An 8,464-nucleotide genomic window follows, 5' to 3' on the forward strand; every position below is an offset into this window, starting at 1 on the left:
ACTGTTTGTTAGAACAAAATTATTATATTCAATTCTCTGTAAATAAATAGAATAGTATTTATATTTGTTCTGCTAAGCTGGAAAACAATATTTATGTGCTAAGAATAGGGCACATCAATCTCAATAGGATTGGGAGATTGGTAAAGACTGGACTTCTAAGCGAGTTAGAAGAAAACTTGTGTGTGAATCATGCCTTAAAGAAAAAATGAATAAAAGATCTTTTACTGGAAAAGGTCATAGGGCCAAAGAACTCTTAGAGCTTGTACATTCAGACATAGGAATGTTGATTTAAATATTTATATCTATGGTCCAATGAATGTAAAAGCAAGAGGAGGATTTGAATATTTCATCACCTTTACTAATGATTATTCAAGATATGGGAATGTTGATTTAATGCAACATAAGTTTGAATCTTTTTAAAAGTTCAAAGAGTTCAAGGAAGAAGTTGAAAATGTATTAAATAAAACAATTAAGACATTTCGATCTGATCGAGGTGGAGAGTTTTTAGATCTAACATTCTAGAACTTTTTGATAGAGCATGAATTGTATCCCAACTCTCAGCACCTGGTACACCTCAGCAGAATGGTGTATTAGAAAGAAGAAATCAAAACCTGTTGGACATGGTTCGGTCTATGATGAGATACTCTTCCTTACCTGATTCATTTTGAGGTTTTGCAGTACCGACTGCAACGTATATTTTGAATTGTGTTCCATCCAAAAGTGTAAGAAGAACACCTTTGGAGTTATAGAATGGTCATAAAGCTAGTCTACTATAAGAATAAATAATCATGCAGCGAAAAAATCAGAATCAATAAACACTTTAATTACACTTAATTTGAGTCTTAAAAGCATGCAAGAAAACATTTTTATAGAAGAGGGTTTCAGAATGTTATACCTTTGATGAAACTCTTCGATACCAAATCCTCTCCATGAACTGGATCTCCAAATCACTAGAGACCACCACAACGATCTTCTCTACTATTCTCGAACTTGGATTGAGAGGTGGAATCTCTGATGGAGGACAATTAGGTGAAAGGAGGAGGGTTTGATAGAGAGTGGGGAATTTCAAAAAATTCAATTCCATGAACCTTAAAAATTATGAAAATTGAAGCTTTTAAAGAGTTAAATCATGCAAGTACTACTTGGTTCAGCTGATTAACACTTCAATCAGCACCAAGATAGTGGAAAGATATCCCATTTGGGGTTAATGCACCCAAAATAGAAGAAGTTGGAAATTTCCACTATCTTGGAATTTTCAATTTTCAATTTTTAATTTAATTCTCAATTAAATTCAAAATTAATTTCAATATCATAAAATTGAAATTAAAATAGGAATTTGATGTTAATTTAAAAAATTAATTAAAAAAAATTTAATATCAAATATTAAATTAATCAAACACCTAATACATATATGTATCCTATTCATGTTAATCAATATTTAAATCAATATTTAAATATTGTGAACTCTCCAATTTAAGTTTAATTTCGATAAATTTAAACTTTTAATTATATCAAATATAATTAACTAAACCTTAAATTGAATTTGAACATTTCAAATTAAAAAACCTAATTCCGATTTTGAACATTTCAAATCCGCTCAATTCAATAATCTATGGTATAATTTTATGAGCTAGCAAGGGGCCTTATAGACCTACAGATCATGAGCTCCAACGATTGAGATTAATTGGCGAAACTCTTTAGACCGAATTAATCAATATTCGTTAACTATCGAGACACACCACTATATCTCAATAGTTGCACTCTCCTCACTGTAGATATATTTTTTTCCACTTTAACCATAATCAATAAGTTGATCCTTCACAGGTTGTTTGTATTCACAGCTGGTTCAAAATTACTGTTTTATTCCTGAAATACATCTTTTTCCTTAAGCTTCTACTTATCCTCCATTGAAGAATTAGTTTATAGCTAACTAATAAACCATATCCCTCTTGGCCATGAGAGGGCGAGGCCTCTTTGTTCAAAACTAGGAGTCAGTACTTAAGGGAACAACCTATCTATTAACCCTAAGTTGGGTAGGAGTGAATTCCATCTTTTAGGACTATGTCTCCAGCTATCTATTTGGTCTTATCCCCAAAGAGGCTTATTGAGCAGTGTTATTGAACTAATCTCACCTATGCATATCAAAGGATAATCTCGAATAAACTAGAGCTCATTGTTAGCTCAGGATTAAGATTGAGTTACCCTAGATCATCGAGTTTGAAAAAATCAGTTTTAATAATAAATAGTCATTATAAAGAAAAGTGACTATTTTGTGGTTCGGTCTTATGCAAACATCCTTTGCATAAGGTGCCTCCACTCGCATGTCTCCACATGAATGATTTTGAGATCACATCATTTGTATTAGTAGACAAAGTGGGCCGCATCCAATAGTGTGTCACCAAAATGAGTTACACAATCTCATCCATATACTTATACACCATTTTGGCTATATACTAAAACTTGATCACATTTATGTCTCTATATAAAGTCAAAGTATTCATATTATAGCCATGGATTCGTTTGTTGGATTTTATAACAAGATGCAATATCAATATCATTTTATTGAATGAACAACTCAATAATACTTTTGTTGATAAATAGAATATGTTTCCAATACTTACGAACTGCAAATTTTAGGACATTCCAACATTTATCCCAAAGGAACGAGAGGTGGTTACTTCTTCGACTCTAAACAAAATAAAGTTTTTGTGTTGATAAATGCTACTTCTCTGGAAGAAGACCATATAAGGGAGCACAAGCCCCACAGTAAGATTGTGTTGAATGAACTTTCCAAGGAATCTACCGAACCTTCAACAAGAGTTTTTGAAGAACCCAACACCTTAACAAAAGTTGTTGAAGTTGGATCATCTAGTAGGTCAAATTCACCTGAAGATTTGAGGGAGCCTCAACGCAGTGGGAGGGGTATGAACCCATCTGTTTGTTACATGGATTTAACAGAAATCCTAGCTATAGTAGTTGATGGTGATGTTGAGGATCCATTATCTTACAAGAAGGTAATGGAGTATGTTTACAAAGATGAGTGGATCAAATCTAGGGATCTCGAAATGGAGCCGATGTACTTCAATTCGGTTTGGAATCTTGTAGATCTACCTGATGGGGTTAAACCTTATAGGTTGCAAATAGATCTACAAGAGAAAATGGGGTACTGATGGGAAGGTGCGAACCTTCAAGGCTAGACTAGTGGAAAAGGGTTGTACCCAACGTGAGGGAGTTGACTATGAGGAGACTTTCTCACATGTTGCCATGCAGAAGTCTATCCGAACCCTCTTGTCCATTACCTTATATTATGAGTATGAGATTTGAAAAATGGACGTCAAGACCACCTTTCTGAATGGTAATCTTGAGAAGACCATTTATATGGAGCAACCTGAGGCATTCATAACCCAGGGTCAAAAGCTAAAGGTTTGCAGGTTTAATCGGTCCATTTTTAGAATGAAGCAAGCTTCTTGATCTTGGAATATAAGGTTTGATACTGTGATCAAATCTTATGGCTTTGATCAGAATGTTGACCAGCCTTGTGTATACAAGAGGATCATCAACAGTTCAGTAGCATTCTTGGTATTATATGTAGATGATATCCTACTCATTGGAATGATGTAGATCTACTAACTGAAATTAAAACTTGGTTAGTGACCCAATTCCAAATAAAAGATTTGGGAGAGGCTTAGTTTGTTCTAGGAATTTAGATCTTTAGAGATTGAAAAAATAAATGCTAGCTCTATCTTAAGCATGTACATTGACAAGATGCTTGTCAAGTATTCGATTCAGAACTCCAAGAGAGGTGTACAACCTTTCAAACATGGAGTTATATTATCTAAGGCACAATTTCCTAAGATACCTCAAGAGATTAAGAAAATGAGACGGATCCCCTACGCATCGGTTGTTGGTAGCCTGATGTATGCTATGTTGTATATTAGAACTGACAGTGGGGATAGTCAGTAGATATCAATTTAATACAGGATTTGATCACTAGACGACCGTTAAGAATATCCTCAAGTATCTACGGAGAACGAGGGACTACAAGCTCGTGTATGGTTCTAAGGACCTGATCCTTACAGGATACATGGATTATAGAAAATCCACAATAGGATAAGTGTTCACTCTTAACGGAGGAGCAGTAATCTAGAGGAGCACCAAGCAGAGGTGCATTGTTGACTCCACCATGGAGGCTGGGTACATAGCAACTTGTCTATAAGTTAATTAGCCACATCTAACTACCTGAGAAGGTAAGATATGGAATGCACTAAAGCAAAGTATGCATTGTTCCTAGAAATATTCACGGTCTTATGCTCGACGCAACCATGCACTATAGAGATATAGTGATGCGGCTGACCACCGAGAGGTGTGCAATGTGTTAGTGTGATGAGCTGGGATTACTCGAGCAATTTAAGATAATAAACATTAATATGCATTAACATTTGTTGCGTATCTACCAATTCTCATCGTTAGTCTTCCATTGCTCAATCTGTTTAGTTAGGAGTAGGAGTAGTGTGTAATCCATTAACTTCTTCTTTTTACTTTTATTCATCACCTCAAACGCATTGCGTAACAAGAATTATTGAGTTACAAGTCCCTGTGTTCGACCTTGGATTACCCAAGAAACTTGCATTTTTGTTATACTTGACGAGAAGGCAAGAGAACTTGTTATAGAAACGCATGGCCATTACATACAAGATTAACGCATACTTTCCATTCCAATGCATGACCTCCGACGCATGGGCATAAATGCATAGCTTAAGACAAGCAACACACATAATTGCGTTCAATAAATTTTGATCAACGAGTTTTTGGCGCCGTTATCAGAGACTTGGCCACTAATAATTTGTTAAAATTTTGTGTTTTCGAAGACACCCTTTTAGTCGTGGGCGTATTGTAGCTTGTGCGACCAAGTTGCAAACAATATTTGAAGTGTAGGCGATACGCCGAAAGTCAATGTTAACCCCGAGATAGAAAGACTATCTATCGCATGAGCAGGAAGCAATCTTAGGCGCATTTCAGCAACCATGCATACAACAATTGCTGGAAGCTCCAATGATCAGGAGAACGAGTTCCTTGACCTAAGAAGTTGAGATCAATCTCCTCCATTGAAGACTCCTTGCGGTGGTTTCACTCCAATTTCTCCAGGGACGTCTTCTACTCTATCTTTACTTTGCTTTCCTAGTTTACTTTAGTTTATTTATTTGAATATTGTCATTTTGGATTTACGGCTTCTTTCTTGGATGAATTTACGTTAGCTCTATGTAGGTGTGTTAATAATTTCACCTGGTGCGATGGTTCGGAGAAAGAATTTTCTCTATCATTCAACGCATGGCTATTTTACCGCATGAATCCTAAGTTTTGACGGAATTGATATCCTGCTCATAGGTCCTTTGTTGTTATATTTTATGCATTATCCTTCTAAAATTCTTATTTGCCCACTTGCTTTCTTATGCGTTGATAAACCAACATCCATGATACTTATAATTATAACTCACTACATCCTCCAACTAAAAGTTGCATAGCTCACCCCACTTTAGTAGCCTCTTCAAAATTTGACAGTCTAAGTTTCATTTTGTGCAAACCTTTATTCAAACATTTGTTACCGCATTCCTGTTGATTTTGTCTTTAGCTTTGCGGCGAGCGTTGCCAACCTCTAAGTTTGGGGGTGGGAGCGATCCCGAAGAATTGCGTTCATTACATTGCGATCTTTTTCCAAAAAAAAAAAATTTTGAGAATAACAACTCCACTGTCAACGCAATAGGGAAACCCATGTTGATAAGAGTTAAGTTATGAAAGGCACTTACCCGTGGTTGGATGTCCGCATAACATACGTGGGGGCAAGCCAAAACGAAGGTAAGTTATCAGGATCAGCGCATAAGCGCAACTCCTTTGTCTGGCACAAGCCAAATTAAGCAAGACAAGAGTTGAGTTGAATATGGCACGCAATCGAAGTTAGCTGTCCGCATGACACACGTGGGGGCAAGCCAAAGCGAAGAGCGTAACTAGGTTCAACGTCGCATTCGAATAAAAAATCGAAAAGGTTTGAATTATTTTGAACGAACACAGTCTCAAATGCTAAACGCAAAGTTGCAGGGAATGAATAAAATGTTTTTGAGCAAAAGCTTACCGAATTTAAGCTTAGAAAAGATCTTTTTAAAGAAGCAGCCAAAGTGGAGGAGAGTATTGCCGCCAAGGTTAGTGGTATGGGTGAATTATATTGTGAAAAGCTGGTCATCACAAAGAAAAACTAGAGGATATATTTTTAATTTCCCAAGTATAAGGCATGCTTGAGGACAAGCATGATTCTAAGTTTGGGGGTGTGATAACTGATAGAAATCCCAGTTATTATAAGCCTTTTATTTAGAATTATGAGGGCTAATAAGTAGAAAATACGGTGATAATACTTAGAATTTCTGAAATATTGACTTTTGCATCGATCAGCACCTAAATACTCACTAACCCCAATATTATGCGTCATTCCATGCCAAATTGTCTATTTTTGTAGCTATCGCAGGAATCAAATGCATGTGCTGGAAACGGGCAATCGAAAAATCAAACGCATGTGTTGAAGCCAAGTGACTGCAAAGACAGACACATTCGGTGAAGCCGAGCTATCGTATAGACAAACGGATACGGTGATCACATACATTCATCGTAGGGATGTTACGTGTACCCATCGCATAAGTTCATCGCAAAATGTTGCGGCCATCGATCGAATGCGTTCATCACTTGGAGATTGCGGCTACGGAGTGATAACCATAATAGAAGGGCGATCACAAGATGGGTGGAATGCGTTGATACTTCAGTTGAACAAAGCTCGAATGCATACTTTGGGAGTATCAACAAGATATGATGATGTGACATTTCCCATACCACGAAAAAGGAAGTTGTGAGCCAGAACGCAATCATGATTGCTGTCGGCATTTAAACTCTATAAATAGCCCTTGGACCTTCACTTTAAAGCGTCTGAACTTCTGTCTTAAGGCAGAGGTTTGCGATCACAGATGAGAGCATGGGCGAAATTTTCTGTGAGGATCCTTCATCTCCATAAACCAGTCCGAGTGATGACCAGAGGTTTCACCGGAGATAGAGCTCGAGAGAGACGTCTCCACCATCCACCCATGGCACCACCAGCAGCCTTGACGCATAGTCTTTCATTTATTCTCTAATCTCTATAGTGTATTATAGTTTAGCTTAAGATATTAAGACATTTTGTAATCAATGCATATCTTAATTCCTTCAATGCCATCTTCTTCATTGTCTTTGTCTTTATCATTGTTTACCTTCATCATTTAATTACCAAAGGCAATCGCATGCTCAATCATGTAGCCTAGAGATAGGACGCATGTAGCAACCAACCGAGAGGTGCATGTTGTGGGAGTATAGTGAGTTAATCTTTTTTGCTTGTTGAGAGGCTGTAGCAACGCTTGTCGATGGGCTGTTGCAATGCTTGTCGGCTTGTGCCAAGACAGAGAGTTTGCATTTATGTGTTGATCCTAGCAACTTACCCTTTGTTTTGGCTCGCCCCCACGTTGTTATGCGGACATCCAACCACAGGTAAGTGCCTTTCACAACTTAACTCTTATCAACATGGGTTTCCCCATTACGTTGACAGTGGAGTTGTTATTTCTCAATTATTTTTTTTTTTTTTGGAAAAAGATGGCAATGTAATGAACGCAATTCTCCGAAATCGCTAACACCCCCAAACTTAAGGTTGCAACGTTCTCGCCGCAAAGCTAAAGACAAAATCAACAGGAATGCGGTAACAAATGTTTGAAACAAAGGTTTGCAAAAATGAAACTTAGCTGTCAAATTTTCAAGAGGCTACTAAGTGGGGTGAGCTATGCAACTTTTAGTTGGAGGATGTAGTGAGTTATAAATTAAGTATAATGGATGTGTTATCAACGCATAAGAAAGCAAGCGGGCAAATAAGAAATTTAGAAGGATAACACATAAAAAAAATAACAAGAAAGGACCTATGAGCAGAATATCAATTCGTCAAACTTAGGATTCATGCGGTAAAAATAGCCATCGTTTGAATGATAGATAAAATTCTTTCTCCGAACCATCGTACCAAGTGATTCTGCTCCGAAACATGTACAGTAATTATTAACAGCACCTACGAAGGGCTAATGCAAATTCATCCAAGAAAGCACGTAAATCCAAAATGACAATATTCAAAATAAATCTAAAGTAAACTAGGAAAGCAAAGTAAAGATAGAGTTAGAAGACGTCCCTGGAGAAATTGGAGTGAAACCACCGCAAGGGTCTTCATGCAGAAGATTGATCTCAACTCTTAGGTCAAGAACTCGTTTTCCTGACGATTGGAGCTTCCAGCAAATGTTGGAGCATGTTGGCTGAAATGGCTCTAAGATTGCTTCTAGCTCATGCGAGACAATAGTCTTTCTATCTCAGGGTCAACATTGGACTTTCGGCGCATCGCATACACCTTTTAAATATTGTT

The sequence above is a fragment of the Benincasa hispida genome, chromosome 5 (assembly GCF_009727055.1).
Source record: "Benincasa hispida cultivar B227 chromosome 5, ASM972705v1, whole genome shotgun sequence".
In the NCBI taxonomy this organism is placed as follows: Eukaryota; Viridiplantae; Streptophyta; class Magnoliopsida; order Cucurbitales; family Cucurbitaceae; genus Benincasa; species Benincasa hispida.